This window comes from Chiloscyllium punctatum, chromosome 18 (assembly GCF_047496795.1).
Source record: "Chiloscyllium punctatum isolate Juve2018m chromosome 18, sChiPun1.3, whole genome shotgun sequence".
Classification (NCBI taxonomy): Eukaryota; Metazoa; Chordata; class Chondrichthyes; order Orectolobiformes; family Hemiscylliidae; genus Chiloscyllium; species Chiloscyllium punctatum.
Window position 1 is genome coordinate 84,661,957 of NC_092756.1, and position 17,952 is coordinate 84,679,908.

The 17,952-nt window shown below is 44.5% G+C and overlaps 1 pseudogene; it reads left to right on the forward strand.

Moving 5' to 3' along the window:
- Positions 1-244: 244 nt before the first annotated feature.
- Positions 245-17,952, forward strand: part of LOC140489034 (cytochrome P450 2J2-like) — a 42,893-nt pseudogene continuing 25,185 nt past the window's right edge.

Genomic DNA, 17,952 nt, shown 5'->3' on the forward strand with positions numbered 1-17,952 from the left:
AGCATTCTGGGCATTTTGTAACCCTCTGTGCTTCTTCCAAGTTCAACAGCGAGGAGTACTCATTGGTCAGTTCTGTTGGAGCAGTAGGTGGTAATCAGCAAAAACTTTTCTTGACCAGAATTGACCTGAGGCTTCATGGGGGTCTAGAGTCAATGTTAACGGCTCCCAAGACAACTCCACCCTGACTGCATGCCACCATGCCACAATTTCTGCTGGGTCCCTGGGTGGGGGGACATGCCTAGAGATGGTGCCTAGTGGTGTCTGGGACAGTGCAAGGTATGATGTGGTGGTCATGGCTATGTCAGACTGCATCCTCGACTGGTCTGTGGGACACTTACTCCAATTTTGGCACAAATCCCACTCCCCCATCCCCCCAGATTTTAGTGAAGAAAACGTCGACGGGAAGACATTGATGATTCCTCTGTTGATACCAGGTAGTCCGTCCGGTTTTGTGCTATTTTAACCTTTGTGTAGTGGGTTGATATGTTTGACTCATACGGTGACATTTCACAGCTCCCCACCCATCCTGCTTATATTGTGTAATCTCTTGAGGCTCAAAAAATCCACAGAATCAGCAGCAATCACATTGATAACGTGAAGACAAAGCTTCAAAGGTGATTAGCGAACGAACCAGAGGAGACCTGAGGAAACACTATACTTTGATGCAGTGATTTGGAATGCAAAATTCAAAGGTAACTTCTGAAACAAGAATTTGATAAATATCTGAAGGGAATTGTTTTATAAAGCTGTGGGAATGCAGAACGGGGAAGATAAATTATTTGGATGGCTCTACCAAAGAGGCATAAGTGGCCAAAGAGCCTCATTTGGTCCTGAATTGTTCATTGATTATATAAAATGGGGAGTAAGGTCTCTCAGGGGTTTCTAACCTCTGGTCCATGGTTTGGAATTAACCACTGGAGGCATATATTGGCTCAATAAATTTGTACCTACCCTTTCATACTCTAAATCTAGCGTCTAAATTGAATCTGTCTGGATGGGACAACATTGTGAAGGATCATCATTCAGTACAACTCAACAATTTTCAAACTGTTACTGCCCCATTGATACCTTATACATGTCCGTACCCCGCTCCCTTCAATTTCAGTCAGTACTCACATTTGCTATACCTCTCACCATTCATTCTATAAAGCGATGCTCATCTTTGATGGCCACTGAGGCAAGGGCTGTTCCATCTGTGGATGTAATTGCTCCTACACACGGTTAACATTGTACATCCTTCTCTCTGATCCTAAAGACATACCTAAAAAAAAGTCACACTTAAACAATGATTGCCTTAATTCCCCCAGCTTTTGATGGAACATCCCATTTCTGTAAAGCTATAGAGGGTTTGATTTGATTATCTCCACATCCTGAGTTGATTCATATGCAAAGCATGAGGCAGTAGTGGTTAGCACTACGGCCACACAGGGACCCGGCTTTGATTCCCGCCTCAGGCGACTGTCTGTGTGGAGTTTGCACGTTCTCCCCGTGTCTGCGTGGGTTTCCTCCCACAGTCCGAAGATGTGCAGGTCAGGGTGAATTGGCCTGACAGCGTCCAGGGATGGTTCAGTCGAGGTGGGTTAGCCATGGGAAATGCAGGGTTATAGGGATGGTCTTCAAAGGGTTTGTGTGGACTCAATGGGCCGAATTACCTGCTTCCACGCTGTAGCGATTATGTGATTTGATGGGGAATTAGATTACTTACAGTGTGGAAACAGGCCCTTCGGCCCAACAAGTCCACACCGCCCCGCCGAAGCACAACCCACCCATACCCCTACATTTACCCCTTACCTAACACTACGGGCAATTTAGCGTGACCAATTTACCTGGCCTGCGCATTTTTGGACTGTGGGAGGAAACCGGAGCACCCGGAGGAAACCCACGCAGACACGGGGAGAACATGCAAACTCTACACAGTCAGTCGCCTGAGGCAGGAAATGAACCCGGGTCTCTGGCGCTGTGAGGCAGCAGTGCTAACCACTGTGCCACTGTGCCGCCCACTTATGTTCTGAGTTTATCAGCACCTTCGCTTTGGTGAATGAGTTTCACCTACGCGAGGTCAATATTCCCACGAATGATCAGATCTGATTCAGAGATGGTCATTATTTTACAAGTATTGTCCACAGAAGGTTCAATGGTCAATATCCTGCCAGTCTTGCGTCTGAAACAGAGAAACCTCCATCTTCATAATTTGCCACACAGGAGCTGGTGCTCTGATGGAAGATTAAAGTTTGTGAGGATGAATTGAGACTAGAAGCTTCACTTAGCCAAAGGGAGGAACTCCCAGGGAAACCCTCACTGTCCAAGTCAGCTTGGGAATTGGAAGGTACCTGACTGGGAAAGGAGAAAATGAACTTTTTATCTTCTTTCTTTATGCCTCTATTTATGAAACTAGGATTTTATGCCTAGGTACTTTGTACCTAAGGTGCCACCATGTGTGTTACTTTTCACTGTACCCTTGTACCCCATACTTGAGTACATATGACAATAAAACCTAAAACTAAATAAAGGCTAAATGTAAAGAAATGAAACAGGCCAGCAGGAGTGGCTGATTCCCAAAGAATAAATGCCTCGTTAAGCAGCATTTAACTGTGGTGTGAGATGAACTTTTATTTAAAGGTAAAATGGGCCCCTGCCTACTGAATAATGTTTGGTCAATTTTGTTTTTAGTTTGTTTGTTTCAGTAAACGTGTCTTTTCCCGAGGATGTCGGGGATTTCAAAACCAGGAGGCATGTTTATAAGGTGAGAGGAGAAAGATTTAAAAAAGACATGGGGGCAATTTGTTTATGCAGTGAATACTTTGTGTGTGGAATGAACTTCCAGAGGAAGTGGTGGATGTGTGTCCAATGTTTAAAAGGCATTCGTATAAGTAAATGAATGGAAAATGTTTGGGGGGATATGGGTCAAATGTAAGCAGGTGAGGCTAGTTTAGTTTGGGGTTATGATCGGCATGGGCTGATTGGACCGAAGGGTCTGTTTCTGTGCTGGATGGCTCCATAACTCTCTTGTCGCCATTAACAAAGATTAATTTGAAGATGATACTAATGGAGCGAGAATCTGATTTAAAAGGCGGCTTTGCAAGGGCAGAAATTAGAACAGAGGAAGTAATACAGTACAGCACAGGAACAGGCCTTCTGGCCTACAATGTTGTGTGAACATGACACCAAATTAAACTAATCCCTTTTGCCTGTCCCTGTTTCATGTCCCTGTTTCGTATCCCTCCATTTCTTGCATATTTATGCACTTACCTAACTTGTTGAGGTATTGGTTCCATACCTGAAACTTGAAAAAAATAAGAAATTCCAATAATGAGCAGGCAGAGTTGGCTTGGATTCCGAGACTAATGGAGTGCAAGAAGGAAAGACTTGAATTTGCAAATTAAAATGGGAGTCAGAAAATTTCGACTGGATAGAGAGAGGCTTTGATTATACAGACAGGGATTAACAGGAAAACTTAACAATGACTTAGCTTTAAGTCCAGGCTAGGATTTGGCAAAGAATATTCACTTTGTATCTCTAATTAAAACCAATTCGAGCATTCTGAGAGGATGTAACATTCAGAGTTGCTTGTTGGTAACCTCAGCTCTCCAGCAATAAGGAAGGGGATTTTTCAAGATGTCACTCGTGATAGATTTGAGGGTCCCTGAAGAGGGGTTTAAAGGCTACAGGCAGTGAGGGAAGAGATGAGAGGGAGACAGAGAAACAAACTCCATGTTATGATGTGGAGATGCCGGTGTTGGACTAGGGTGGACAAAGTTAAAAATCACACAGCACCAGCTTATGGTCCAACAGGTATTTTTGGAAGCACTAGCTTGCAGCATGCTGCATTTGATCAGGTGGTTGTGGAGAATGAGATCATAAGACACAGACTTTTTAGCAAAAGATTATAGTTCATACGGTGATATATTGAACAAACCTGGATTGTTAAGTCTTTCATCTTTTAGAATGCAGGTTTCAGTTTATTAATATGTAAATCCCAGAACTTCTTTTAAGTCATCTTCTCGAGATAACTTAAGGTATTATCACAAAAGGTGACATCTCAGTTCAGATAATGCATTAAAGGTGTGAGGTCAGAGTCTGTCTGTCTCCCAATCTTAAGTCAGACTGGTTCTATTTCCAAAGCAGAATTTACAACATATTACCTGGATTGACTGTCTGCATTGACTGCCTGCAGATTGTGCATTATTTGAGCAAAATAGAATATTTCTGCAAATATAATTCTACAAATACAAATTCACCCCATAGACTTGTATGTGTGTGCGCATGCATGAGAGAGAGAGTGAGTGTGTGCATGTGAGAATGTGTGTGTGAGTACCCATGGAAGAGTGTGTGTTTGCATGTGTGAAAGCTTGATAAAGTGCATGTGGGGATGAGAAGGGGTATAAGCCAGTGAGAGGGTGTGTGCTTAGGTCTGGGTGTGGGGGGTATGTGTGTGTATGTGTGTATGAGAGCATGTGTATGAGGGTCTGCATGAGTGTGTGAATATGTAAGAGTGTGTGCTTGTGTGTGTGAGAGAGAGAGTGTGTATGTGAGAGAGTGTGTATGTGAGAGAGTGTGTGTGTGAGTGTGTGTGTGTGTGAGTGTGTGTGTGTGTGAGTGTGTGTGTGTGTGAGTGTATGTGTGTGTGAGTGTATGTGTGTGTGAGTGTATGTGTGTGTGAGTGTGTGTGTCTGAGAGTGTGTGTGTGTGTGAGAGTGCGTATGTGTGTGAGAATGTGTGTGTATGTGAGTGAGAATGTATATGTGTGTGAGAATGTGTGAGTGTGTGTGTGTGTGTGAATGTGTGTGTGTGTGTGAGAGAGCGTGTGTGAGTGTATGTGTGTGAGAATGTATATGTGTGTGAGAATGTGTGAGTGTGTGTGTGAGAGAACGTGTGTGAGAGATTGTGTGTGTGAGTGTATGTGTGAGAGAGAGAGTGTGTAGTGCAGTGCAGTGGGGTCACCTGTAATGTGACATGAACCCAAGATCCCGGTTGAGGCCCATCCTCATGGGTACAACCACCTGATGAAGGAGCAGCGCTCCAAAAGCTAGTGCTTCCAATCAAACCTGTTGGACTGTAACCTGGTGTGGTGTGATTTTTAACAAACTCCATGATAGGAGTGCTGCAGTTAGCTGTACTGTTACAGGTGAACAACAGACTCTGTGTAGGGAACCCAGTGAGGAGGGTGGGGCAGCTGGATGGCTCAGTGCTATTAGAACTTTTAAGGAAGTCGTTGGCATTACTAGGCAGCTGAGTGTTGGAGTCGGGGCTCAGAAGAGGCCCAGGAAGCTGAGAGAGTGGCTAGGTCACTGACTTTGCATTGAGGAGCATTGTGAGGGTCTTGAAGGAAGAAAACACCATGCAGGTTGTAAAGCTCAGATGCATTATGTTCACGATGGAACGAGGCATGGTTGTAGCTTATGGGAGAAACAGAGGGGCAGGAGTGACTTGGGGAAGCTACCAGTTAGTGAAGAGGAAGTTCCGTTTGTGAATGAGGATGGGGTCAGAGGGCACATGGACAAGGAAAAGCAGGAGTCGTCGTTAAGGCAGTCTGTGATGGAATGGTTCTCAAGAGGGAGTTTTGATTCTGGACTGAAATAGTGAAGACTTGTGATCCCTTCTAAAAGTTAGTGATATTTGATGCCCTACGGTGTCACTAACACCTGGAGGGAGTTGCTGAGAAATCTGTGAGATCTGTATTGAGCATATTTTCTATTCAATGAGTGCTATGTATGCCGATCAGATATTCATCACCTTGTTCATTCTGGGCATTAGCAATAAATTGTGCATGTGGAATCCCAACAGTGTGGAAGCAGGCCATTCGGCCCATCGAATACACATTGACCCTTTGAAGAGCATCCCATCCAAACCCATTCCCTTATCCTATCATATCCCTGTAACCCTGCATTTCCCATGGCTAGCCTAGCGAGCCTGCACATTAATGGAAACTCAGAATGGCCAATCCATCTAACTTGCACATCTTTGGACTGTGGCAGGAAACCCAAGCAGACGCAAAGAAAATGTGCAAACTCCACACAAATAAGGGTGAACTTGAACCCAAGTCCCCAGTACTGTGAGGCAGTAATGCTAACCACTGAATCACTCTAGTCCCGAAATGTATTGCTAATTGCATTATTACTGTCTCGTAAAGTTTACTCAAAACTGTGGCCTTAGTCTCTGTAACCTAATTTTTTTTTAAAGATCCCCTACAGTGTGGAAACAGGCCCTTCGGCCCAGCCAGTCCACACCAACCCTCCGAAGAGTAACCCACCCAGACCCATTTCCCTCTGACTAATGCACCTAGCACTATGGGCCATTTAGCACGGCCAATTCACCTGACCTGTACATCATCGTGACTGTAGGAGGAAACCCACACAGACACGGGGAGAATGTGCAAACTCCACAGAGCAGTCTGCCCAAGGCTAGAATTGAACCTAAGACCCTGGTGCTGTGAGGCAGCAGTGCTAACCACTGAACCAACATTTATTTTTGTTGGGCGATAGTTGCTTGCTTTGGTTTAAGTTAGTCACATGAATGAACCTTTAGCCTGTACTGTTCTAAGAAAGACAACATTTAAACTTTTAACTTTGTTTACTTTTCTACTTTATACTAAGTAGGGACCAGAATGTTTAACTTTTAACTTTGTTTCTTTATTTTCCTGGCTTGTGCCTATGATTTTGTCCCAGAGATGGCGCTGGGAATGGGAACATTGTACAACTTTCATTGTACGCATGGACTTGAGTAGACGTGACAATAAAAAGCTAATTCTAAAATGAATGGACAGAGTTCCTATATCTCTCATTCTGTTTCGCTTCAAAACGAAGGTTACTGGTCCCTCGCCAGATTGTTACATAAGTTTGTCAGTCTCCTGGGGCGTTTGAACATCAGAGAGGAAGGAACTGAAATGTATTTTACTTTATTTGAGAATATTGCGATAAAGTTATCACGGCCAAGTGAAATTTGGAAAGCTAAGTGCATAGCATTTTCACTGGGAAAACATTAGAAACATAAGGGAAGGGTGATGGTTTAATTGCATTATCACTAATGGCTCAGTTAGTAACACAGCTACCTCACAACACCAGGAACCTGGGGTTAGAACATAGAACATAGAAAAATACAGCGCAGTACAGGCCCTTCGGCCCTCGATGTTGCGCCGACCGAAGCCTACCTAACCTACACTAGCCCAATAACCTCCATATGCTTGTCCAATGCCCGCTTAAATGACCATAAAGAGGGAGAGTCCACCACTGCTACTGGCAGGGCATTCCATGAACTCACAACCCGCTGAGTAAAAATTCTACCCCTAACATCTGTCCTATACCTACCACCCCTTAATTTAAAGCTGTGTCCCCTAGTAACAGCTGACTCCATAGGCGGAAAAAGGTTCATTTCACTCTCAGGCAACTGTCTATGTGGGGTCTCCCTATGTCTGTGTGGGCTTTCATTAGGTGTTCTGGTCTCCTCCCATTGCTCGAAGATATGTGAGTTAGCCATGGGAAATGCAGGGTTATAAAGTGGGTCTGGGTGGGGTGCTCTTCCGAAGGATTTGATGGGCCACATGGACTGCTTTCACACTGTTATAATTCTATTCAGACTATTAATTCCAAGACCCAGCTTTATGCTGGAATTTGAATTCAACAAAAATCAGTCTAATGATGCCTAATAGAGGTTTACAAAATTATGAGGGGCATGGATCGGATAAATAGACAAAGTCTTTTCCTTGGGGTCGGGGAGTCTAGAACTAGAGGGCATAGGTTTAGGGTGAGAGGGGAAAGATATAAAAGAGACCTAAGGGGCAACGTCTTCACGCAGAGGGTGGTACGTGTATGGAATGTGCTGCCAGAGAAAGTGTTGGAGGCTGGTACAATTGCAACATTTGGATGGATTATATGAATAGGAAGGGTTTGGAGGGATATGGGCCGGGTGTTGGCAGGTGGGACTAGATTGGGTTGGGATATCTGGTTGGCATGGACAGGTTGGACCGAAGGGTCTGTTTCCATGCTGTACAACTCTATGACTCTATGACTATGACGCTGTCATTAGGAAAATTCCATTTGGTTCACTAATGGCTTTTAGGGAAGGAAATTGCCATCCTTACTTTATCTGTGACTCCACACCCAAAACAATGTGGTCAACTCTTAATTGCCCTCTGGACAATAAATACTGGCTTCACCAGCGATGCCCACATCCCATGAACAAACTTGAGCTTAATGCCTGTTCCAGATGCTTTTTGGGAAAAAGATCTGAAGATATCTGCACAAGAGATGGAAACAGAATTTTGTGGGACAAAGTGAAATTGCTGGAGAAACTCAGCAGGTCTGGCAGCATCTATGTGGAGAGAGATTACAGAGTTGACGTTTCAGGTCCTGTGACTTTTCTCCAGCATTCTGAGGAAGAGTTGTGAAGAAGGGTCACTTGACCCGCAATGGTAACTCTGCTTCTCTCTCCTCAGGTGCTGCCAGACCTGCTGAGTGGGTGGCATGGTGGCACAGTGGTTAGCACTGCTGCCTCACAGCGCCAGAGACCTGGGTTCAATTCTCCACCTCAGGTGACTGACTGTGTGGAGTTTGCACATTCTCCCCGTGTCTGCGTGGGTTTCCTCCGGGTGCTCCGGTTTCCAGTCCAAAGGTGTGCAGGTCAGGTAAATTGGCCATGCTAAATTGCCTGTAGTTTTAGGGACAGGGGTAAATCTGGGTGGGTTGCGCTTCGGTGGGTTGGTGTGGATTTGTTGGGCCGAAGGGCCTGTTTCCACACTGTAAGTAATCTAATCTAAAAAAAAGCTTTGAAAGGTAAAAGAAACTGCTCTCAAGGCTATTAACGATCTCACAAGAATACTGGTATGCAGTAAACCTAAGGAGAATCAAGGCTGATAAGAGGAGAGATAATCTACAGAACACCAATTACAATGAGGATGAGGGTAGAAGTGAAAAGACAGAAATCTCTCAGAGCAACAAAAAAATGATGGGTTGCAGGTTATGAGTAATGCATGGACATTGATGTGTTTTTTTTTATATTAGCAAGGGCATGTAAAAGCAAACTGTTGAAAATTAAAAGCTAAGCTGATGCCGTTTATAGTGTTTATCCAGGAAATTTCTTTTTTGTTTTAATTGGTTCGTGGGCTGTGAGCGTCACTGGCTGAGCTGCATTCATTGCCTGTCCCTAGTTGCCCTTGAGAAGGTGGTGGGAATGTGCCTTCTTGAACCGCTAGAATCAGTGTCAGGGGTGACGCTTGTGAGAAGCTAATGGCTCCTAATGGGCCCCTTAGTCTGCCTTTGGGTGGTATGGTGGCTCAGTGGTTAGCACTGCTGCCTCACAGCGCCAGGGTCACAGGTTCAATTCCACCCTTGGGTGACTGTCTGTGCAGAGTTTGCACATAATCTCTGAGGGTGTGCTGCCATTTCCTCTAAAGATGTGCAGGCTGGGTGGATTAGCCAAGGGAAATGCAGGGATAAAGTGGGGGGAGTCTGGGTAGGAGGGTCAATATGGATTTGATGGACGAATTGTAGGATTCTATTCTAATGCATTTATAGTGCTTGTAAGTGAAAACATATAAGATTCCAGAGGTTTAATTACTGAGGGTGAAGTAATTTCATTTTTGTTTGTTAAAGGAGCCAAAATGATCGTTAATTTAGATTTAGGGGTCTGGTTAATGTTAGCAAAAGGGGTGTCTTTTCTCTTGAGAAGGTGTGCTAAATAGCAGTGCTGATACATGGAACTGGTGGAAGTTCTTTACATACTCCTTTCTGTGAAGTACATTTAAACTGTCTTTTGGTCAGTGTTTTGATTGTAGAATCCCTACGGTGCAGAAGCAGGCCACTCAGCCTATCTAGTTTGCACTGACCCTCTGAAGAGTATCCCACACAGACCCACTCCATCCTGTATCTCGCACGGCTGACCCAACCCAGTCTGCACATCCCTGAAAACTATGGGGCAATTTAGTATGGCCAGTCCACCCAACCTGCACATCTTTGGACTGTGGGAGGAAACCGGAGCAAATCCGCACAGACACAGGGAGAACGTGCAAACTCTACACAGATAGTTGCCTGAAGGCGGATTCAAACCCAGCTCTCTGGTGCTGTGAGGCAGCAGTGCTAACTACTGAGCCACCCAGGCCACCCCTTATTGGAGGGGTATCATCAAAATCGCCTCTCAATGATGTTGACTTTATCTTGGGGAAAGATTCAGCTGCAGATAACATGTGGCCTTTCAATGCTCCCACAAAATCCCTTGAAGTTGTTAATGATGAGGACGTGTCTGTGAGACCAATCGACTTAGAGAAACATGCGCCCATCTCTGGGTTTGTGATCCTTCTCTCCCTTAAACCCCTCTGCATCTTTCTTCTTCAAATCCCTCTTAAAGCGTCCCTCTTTGAGCAAACCCGTCCTCATGTCTCTTCGTGGCCACCTTTTGCTCATTCGCGTTCCTGTGACATCTTCGCTACATTCAAGGTGCCACATCAGCGCAAGTAGTCGCATTGAAAATGATGAGCACACAATTATTGAGGTCAGAAATTCCACACAAAGGCAGCACTAATTGCAATTATCCAGTTATTCTTCTTTATGTGCGGCTGCTTGAGATCAATAATGTTCCTTCAGTGAAGCCAGACGCCAGTTTTAATGGTTCAACATCACCACCATCAGGATTAAAACAGTACTTCAACCAACCATTACCCATATGAGCCATAAATACTGAGACAAATATTTTTAGTCTTAAATTTGGAATCCTTCCAACAGAGGTCAAAATACCTTAGCTTGCAAATGTATCCTTCCTGTAAGCGTACAACTAAACGTAGCATGGCTGGTATTCACTAAGAAAAGAGCAAAACCATGCTAAATATTTTAAAACATGGATAACCATTAACCTGATATCTCCCAACCTTCCATAGAGTCATACAACCCACAAATCTACTCTTCGGTCCAACTTGTGTATGCCAACCAAGTTTCACAAGCAACGTCCCACTTGCCTGCATTTGACCCAAATCTGTCTAAACCTTTCCTATTTTATGAGGGTGGCTCAGTGGCTAGCATTGTTACCTCGCAGCGCCAGGGACATGGGTTCGATTCTGCCTCGGGCAAGTATCTGTGTGGAGTTTGCACATTCTCCCCGTGTCTGCGTGGGTTTCCTCCGGGTGTTCCAGTTTCTACGAGGCAGCACAGTGGCTAGCACTGTTACCTCACAGCACCAGGGAACCGGGTTTGATTCCTGACTTGGATGACTGTCTGTGTGGAGTTTGCACATTCTCCCTGTGTCTGCGTGGGTTTCCTCCGGATGCTCCAGTTTCTTCCCACAGTCCAAAGATATGCAGCCAAGATTAGAGTGGTGCTGGAAAAGCATAGCAGGTCAGGCAGCATCAGAGGAGCAGGAAAATCAACATTTTGGGCAGACGCCCTTCATCAGGAATGACAGGTCAGGTGGATTGGCCATGCTAAATTGCCTGTTGTGTCACAGAGAATGTGCAGGCTAGTTGGATTGGCCGTAGGAAATGCAAGGTTACAGGTTAAATGGGTTGGTGGGATTATTTTGAAGGTTTGCGATGGGCTGAATGGCCTACTCCCAGGATTCAATGACAGCAGATGAGAGGCTAGGAATCCTGCAGTGAGTGACTCATCCCCTGACTCCCCAAAGCCAGTCCATCATTTTTGAGTGACAAGAGAAGGATCACAAACCCAGAAATGGGCACATGTTTCTCCAAGTCGATTGGTCTCGCCGACACGTCCTCATCATTAACAATGTCAAGGGATTTTGTGGGAGCATTGAAAGGCCACATGTTATCTGCAGCTGAATCCTTCCCCAAGGTAAAGTCAACATCACTGAGAGGCAATTTTGATAAAACCCGTCCAATAAGGGGTGGCCTGGGTGGCTCAGTAGTTAGCACTGCTGCCTCACAGCACCAGAGACCTGGGTTTGAATCCGCCTTCAGGCAACTATCTGTGTAGAGTTTGCACGTCCTCCCCGTGTCTGTGCGGATTTGCTTCGGTTTCATCCCACTGTCTAAAGATGTGCAGCTTGGGTGGATTGGCCATGCCAAAATTGCCCTATATTGTTCAGGGATGTGCAGGCTGGGTTGGGTCAGCCATGGGAGATACAGGATGGAATGGGTCTGTGTGGAGGAAAACACCCCATCTGACTGAACGAAGGCAGCTGCCTGATTGACATCCCAAACCTCCATTTCTTCCATGAGTGGCAGACGTTGGTGCCTTCTACAAGACGCACCGCAGCAACTCAGCAAGGTTCGTTTGTCAGAATCTTCTAGACCCTTGAGTTCTGATACCTAGAAGGGAAACAACAGTAGGCACGTGGGACAGGCACTGCCTGAAAGTTCCTGACCAATCTACCCAGCGACCTGACTTCATGCTGTATCATTGCTCCTTCACTCTCAGTGGGTCAAAGCCATGGAGCTCCCTCCCTAACTGCACAGGGGTTGTGTATCAAGGGCAATGAAGGATGAGTTGTAAATGCAGGGGTGTCCATAGCATGTGAATAAATTAATAAAAAGATATAATCCTGAACTTGGATTGAAGAGACATAATATTAAACCTGGGAGGTGCAATGGTATCTTAAAACGATTTAAGTGCAACAGGTTTATAGTGAATACAGGGAGGAGCATTCAGTACACCCACATCGTGTCGTAAAAGTGCTGATTGTTGCAGACCAGAGGTAAGCATAAATCACAAAAATAATTTGGAGAATTTTGGAGTTGAAAATTTAATCAACCTGAAGACAGAACTCAGAGCTGGATTAACAACCATCATCAGCTGATGTGGTTTTGTTCCATTGTTTTTTGAGTCTATGTTTAAGCGGCATGACACAGACTGTGTCAACACAAGAGAGAGAAAAGAACACAAAGACATTTTACAATAGTAAGGGCTTTCAATTCCATGTTGACCATGTCAACCAAGTGCAGAACCTGTAAAGAAACAACTAGTTTCTGATTGTTGAACTGAAGACAAGGTATCATGACACCATCACAAAGTGCAATAACGTTCTAATTAAAGAAGGCATTTGTCCAAAAGAAGGAGCAATAAGGTTTTGAGACATCCCCCAACAGTGGGATAACAGTTATTGGTCTGGAAGTGCCTAATGATCAAAATGATTACAGGAATAAATGTGCGCTTTGAGAGAACACGAATTTATTAGCTTAATCTACTTTAGAGGATTTCATGACTCCGCGACTTTTAAGATGAGAAGAGAGAGATATAAAAAAGGCACGGGGCAAATTTTTTTACATGGAGAGTGGTTTATGTGTGGAATGAACTTCCAGAGGAAGTGGTGGATAAGGGCACAGTTACAACATTTAAAAGGCACTTAGATAAAGACATGAATAGGAAAAGTTTGGAGGGATATGGGCCAGGGGCGGGTAGTTCAGTTTGGGACTATGTTTAGCATGGTCAGGTTGGACCAAAAGGTCTGTTGCCGTGCTGTATGACTCTATAACTCTATATGCAAACTAATGTGTGAGTTTGTTGTGTAAACTACTCTAGACATACTCAACACATGGGTCTTCACTGTCTTCTACCTTCTGGCAATCAGAGCTCTAACTCAGTTTCTACAGAACTGATAGTGAAGGTCCATGTCCCTGATCGTGTGAACGCCACTCATAAAATCCATAAAGAGTCTCACAAATGTTTATAGATGCACCGTAGAAAGCATTCGATCCAGATGCATCACGGTGTGGTACAGCAACTGCTTTTCCCAAGACTGTAAGAACCTCCAGAGAGCTGTGAACACAGCCCAGTCCATCACACAAACCAGCCTTCCATCCGTTGACTCCATCTACACTTCCCACTGCCTCAGGAAGGCAACCAACATAATTAAAGACTCCTACCATTCTGGCTATACTCTCTTCCACCCACTTCCATATAAAAGTTATAAAAGTATGAAGACACATACGATTCAAGAACAGCTTCTTCCTCGCTATAATCAGATTTTTGAATGGTCCTCTTTAATGTTAATGTGTCTGCACCTTCTCAGCAGCTGTAACACTGTATCCTGCACTCTGTTCTGTTACCCTGATGCACTCGTATAGTCTGCTCTGTCTATAACGTATATAAGATAACACTTTTTACTGTACCTCAGCACAGGTGGCAGTAATAAATCAAATCCAATCACTCTGAGGCTGAAATTCCACAGCCCCGGTGTCCTGACCCCCATTCCAATGGTGAAAGGTGGGAAATGTCCCCAGTATTAATATGAATCTGAATCTGATAATTATCTACTGTATTACCATCTCAGGATAGTTTGCCTAAACATTTCTTTGTAAAAGCATAGTCCTAGGTTTCTGTGTCTTTGCACAATAACCAGTTCCTAAGCACAGTCATGGGCATTGCACATACCTTCCAACTCGTTCAGGCTGCATTTGATTAGATTTTGATTAGATTCCCTACCATGTGGAAACAGGCCCTTCAGCCCAACCAGTCCACACTGACCCTCTGAAGAGTACCTCAACCAGACCCATTTCCCTCTGACTAATGCACCTAACACTATGGGCAATTTAGCATGGCCAATTCACCTGACCTGCACATCTTTGGAATGTAGGAGGAAACCGGAGCACCCGGAAACCATGCAGACACGGGGAGAACATGCAAACTCCACACAGACAGTCACCTGAGGTTGGAATCTTTTACACTAAGCCTGTATCCCATGTATTTGTTACAATTGTTTATTACCACGTCCAATTGATCCTAAGTGACTAGCCCTCAACAATCTGGTTTGGAAGTATCATTTTTAAGCCTAACATGACAGATACTTATCATCCTACCGTGGTCTTTGGCAAACACTTCCATCTGGAAGTCAGTCAACCTCTTGGCCGAGAATTGTAACCCATTAAATCACCCTCAAATGTTGTGGCAGAATTTACTTGATTGGACATTACTAAAGGAGAATGAGGATTAAAGACAGTGCTGAGGAAGGCTTTCTCAAACTAGTCAGCCTGTGGTTGGCCATGTTGACTGAAGACATACACCAAACGTTATGCCACTGTCAGCGAAACAATTTGGCCTGACCTGGAATACTAGCTCAACAGGGATTATTAAAGAATGTTAGTGTATCGACTTGAGTGAAGGTCTGTTATAGGAAGCTACAACCAAAGTGAGGTTGTAATCACTTGCTTCACATTTTCAGGAAGAAATTTGTGTGGTGCTGGAAAAGCACAACAGGTCAGGCAGCATCTGAGGAGCAGGAAGATCGACGTTTCGGGCAAAAGCCCTTCATCAGGAACGTTGATTTTCCTGCTCCTCGGATGCTGTCTGACCCGCTGTGCTTTTCCAGCACTACACTAATCTTGACTCTAACCTCCAGCATCTGCAGTACCCCACTTTTGCCAGGAAGAAATTTGTGTTGAAGTATTTCATAATGAAGTAGAGTATTTTACTGCAAGAGATTTAGAAATTGGAGTGATTCAATCTGAGTTTGTGTTGTGCGTGTTTTATTACACTGTTATTCCCAAGTTTGTATCAGCATAAGAGGGAAATTGATCCTATAATATTCTGACAAGGTGAGATAATGTGGAATGCAGAGTGGGGATTGTACAAGGTTTGGGCCATTCGTAAACTGATATTTCTGCATTCTACAGAGCGTTTGAAATTCACTGAAGCACTGGTTTTCTCTCTGTGAAGGCAGAAACAATTCAAAAGTCTTTCCCAGAAATGTCAAGGTCTCTTGGTTTAGGTTTCCATGTTGAAATTCCAAATCGATAGCATGATCCCCCGTGCACCCCTATCGCTACTGCAAGTGTTTAGAAAGTGTCCTCAGAATGAAATAAACTATAAAGCTATCCTCATGCTGGGAGATGGACAGAGAAGGAGACGACCATTTTGACACCATCTTGTATCCATTGGACTGAAGGGTCCAAGCAAGAAATTGACACAATATAAACTACCCAGGACCTAAAATTGAAGTGTCTATGCTACTCTCTCCCCACCCCCACCCTCCTCTAGCTTATCTCTCCATGCTTCAGGCTCACTGCCTTTATTCCTGATGAAGGGCTTTTGCCCGAAACGTTGATTTCGCTGCTCGTTGGATGCTGCCTGAACTGCTGTGCTCTTCCAGCACCACTAATCCAGTATTTGGTTTTCAGCATCTGCAGTCATTGTTTTTACCTTGTGCTAACAAGTGCTGGCAGACAGGGGGCAGACATCACTAGGCGACAGACGTTTTGGAGACAAATGCAGGAGAGAGTTTCCCTAACACTGCAGTGGGACAGCAGGAAACTTAGGTTCAAGAAGGCAGAAACCTTCCACCTTCTCAAGGACAGCTGGGGACATGCAACAAATGCTGGCATCAAGTAAATGAATAAACAAAACAACTGACAACAACGCATTCAAAAAATCTGTCCTCTGGCATCATGAACTACCCTCCACTGGGTTAGAGTCTATAGGGTCCAACTCTCAGTCTAATTAATAAATGCTTCATATATGAATCCTTTTACTTTTAATACCCTGAGTAAATTATCTCAATATTATTTACAAGTAGTCAACTGTCTCTCTTCAGTGTAAGTGGTTGTCTTAGTGTGGCGAGGTGGCTCAGTGGTTAGCCAGGGACCCAGATTCAATATCACCCTCAGGCAACTGTCTGTGTGGAGTTTGCACATTCTCCCTGTGTCTGCGTGGGTTTCCTCCGGGTGCTCCGGTTTCCTCCCACAGTCCAAAGATGTGTGGGTTAGGTGGATTGGCCGTGCTAAATTACCCATAATGTCCAGTTAAGTAGATCAGCCATGAGAAATGTAGGGTTACAGGAAAAAGGGTAGGGAGATGGGTCTGGGTGGGATGCTCTTTGGGGGGGTTGGTGTGAACTTGATGGGCCAAATGGCCTGTTTCCACACTGTAAGGATTCTATGAAATCTAAAATCCTTACTACACCAGTTTCATCCAGTATGGTCTGTACTTTATATGTAACTCTATGTAATACTGTACATAGTAACTTAGTGAACACCTTGTTCTGGCATTTCCAAGAAATTTTACAAAAATTAAAGACAGAAAGCACTGGAGAAACTCAGCAGGTCTGGCTGAGACAGAAACAGAGTTAACATTTTGAGTGTGATATGACCGTTCTGTGGCATTTCAAACAGGGACTAGGGAGTGACTTACTCACTACCGTGAGGTTAGCCACTTGTCTGCATCACTGGATTATTCGTTCACCTTAGCAACATCGAGATTTCATCAACGGACTTGATGCAATTTACATTGCATTTTCAAAATAACAGCTCCGATTCTGCATGTCTTCAAACAACGTGAGCTCATTGAGCAGTCTCACTCCGTTTCAAGAAGCCACTCGGGTTTTGGGACGAGCTTATCCCCTGCAGTAGGAGGTTTGTTGCTGATTCTATCTTGAACTCCCCTTGTACAACAAAGCTCACGGTTTCACATGGCATTGCTGTGTTCATGTGTGTCACGAGCTATATCATGGTCACTAACTAAGTCTGCAATGGTAGTACAGTTAGGCACGTCAACTACTTCATTGTGTGAACTTGTGAGGTACACACAGTGGCTCAGTGGTTACCACTGCTGCCTCACGGCGCCAGGGACCCCAGTTCAATTCCACCCTCGGGCGACTGTCTGTGTGGAGTTTGCACATTCTCCCTGTGCCTGCGTGGGTTTCCTCCGGGTGCTCTGGTTTCCTCCCACAATCCAAAGATGTACAGGTTAGGGTGAATTGGCCGTGCTAAATTGCCCATTGTGTTAGGTGGATTAGTCATGGGTAAATGTAGGGGAGAAGAGAAATCTATTCATTTCTAAAATATATTCAGTGACTTGCCCTCCACGGTGCTATATGGTAGACAGTTCTACAGGTTCCCTATTCTCTTAGTGAAGACATTTCTCTCATCTCAGTTTTAAATGGTCTACTCCATATCCTGACCACAACAGAGCAGGTTGCATAAACAAACAATTTGTGGTTCTAAAATGGATCTGAGTGAATCCTGAATCATTGATTCATCCAGCACAGACACACACCCTTCGGTCCAACCAGTCCATGTCG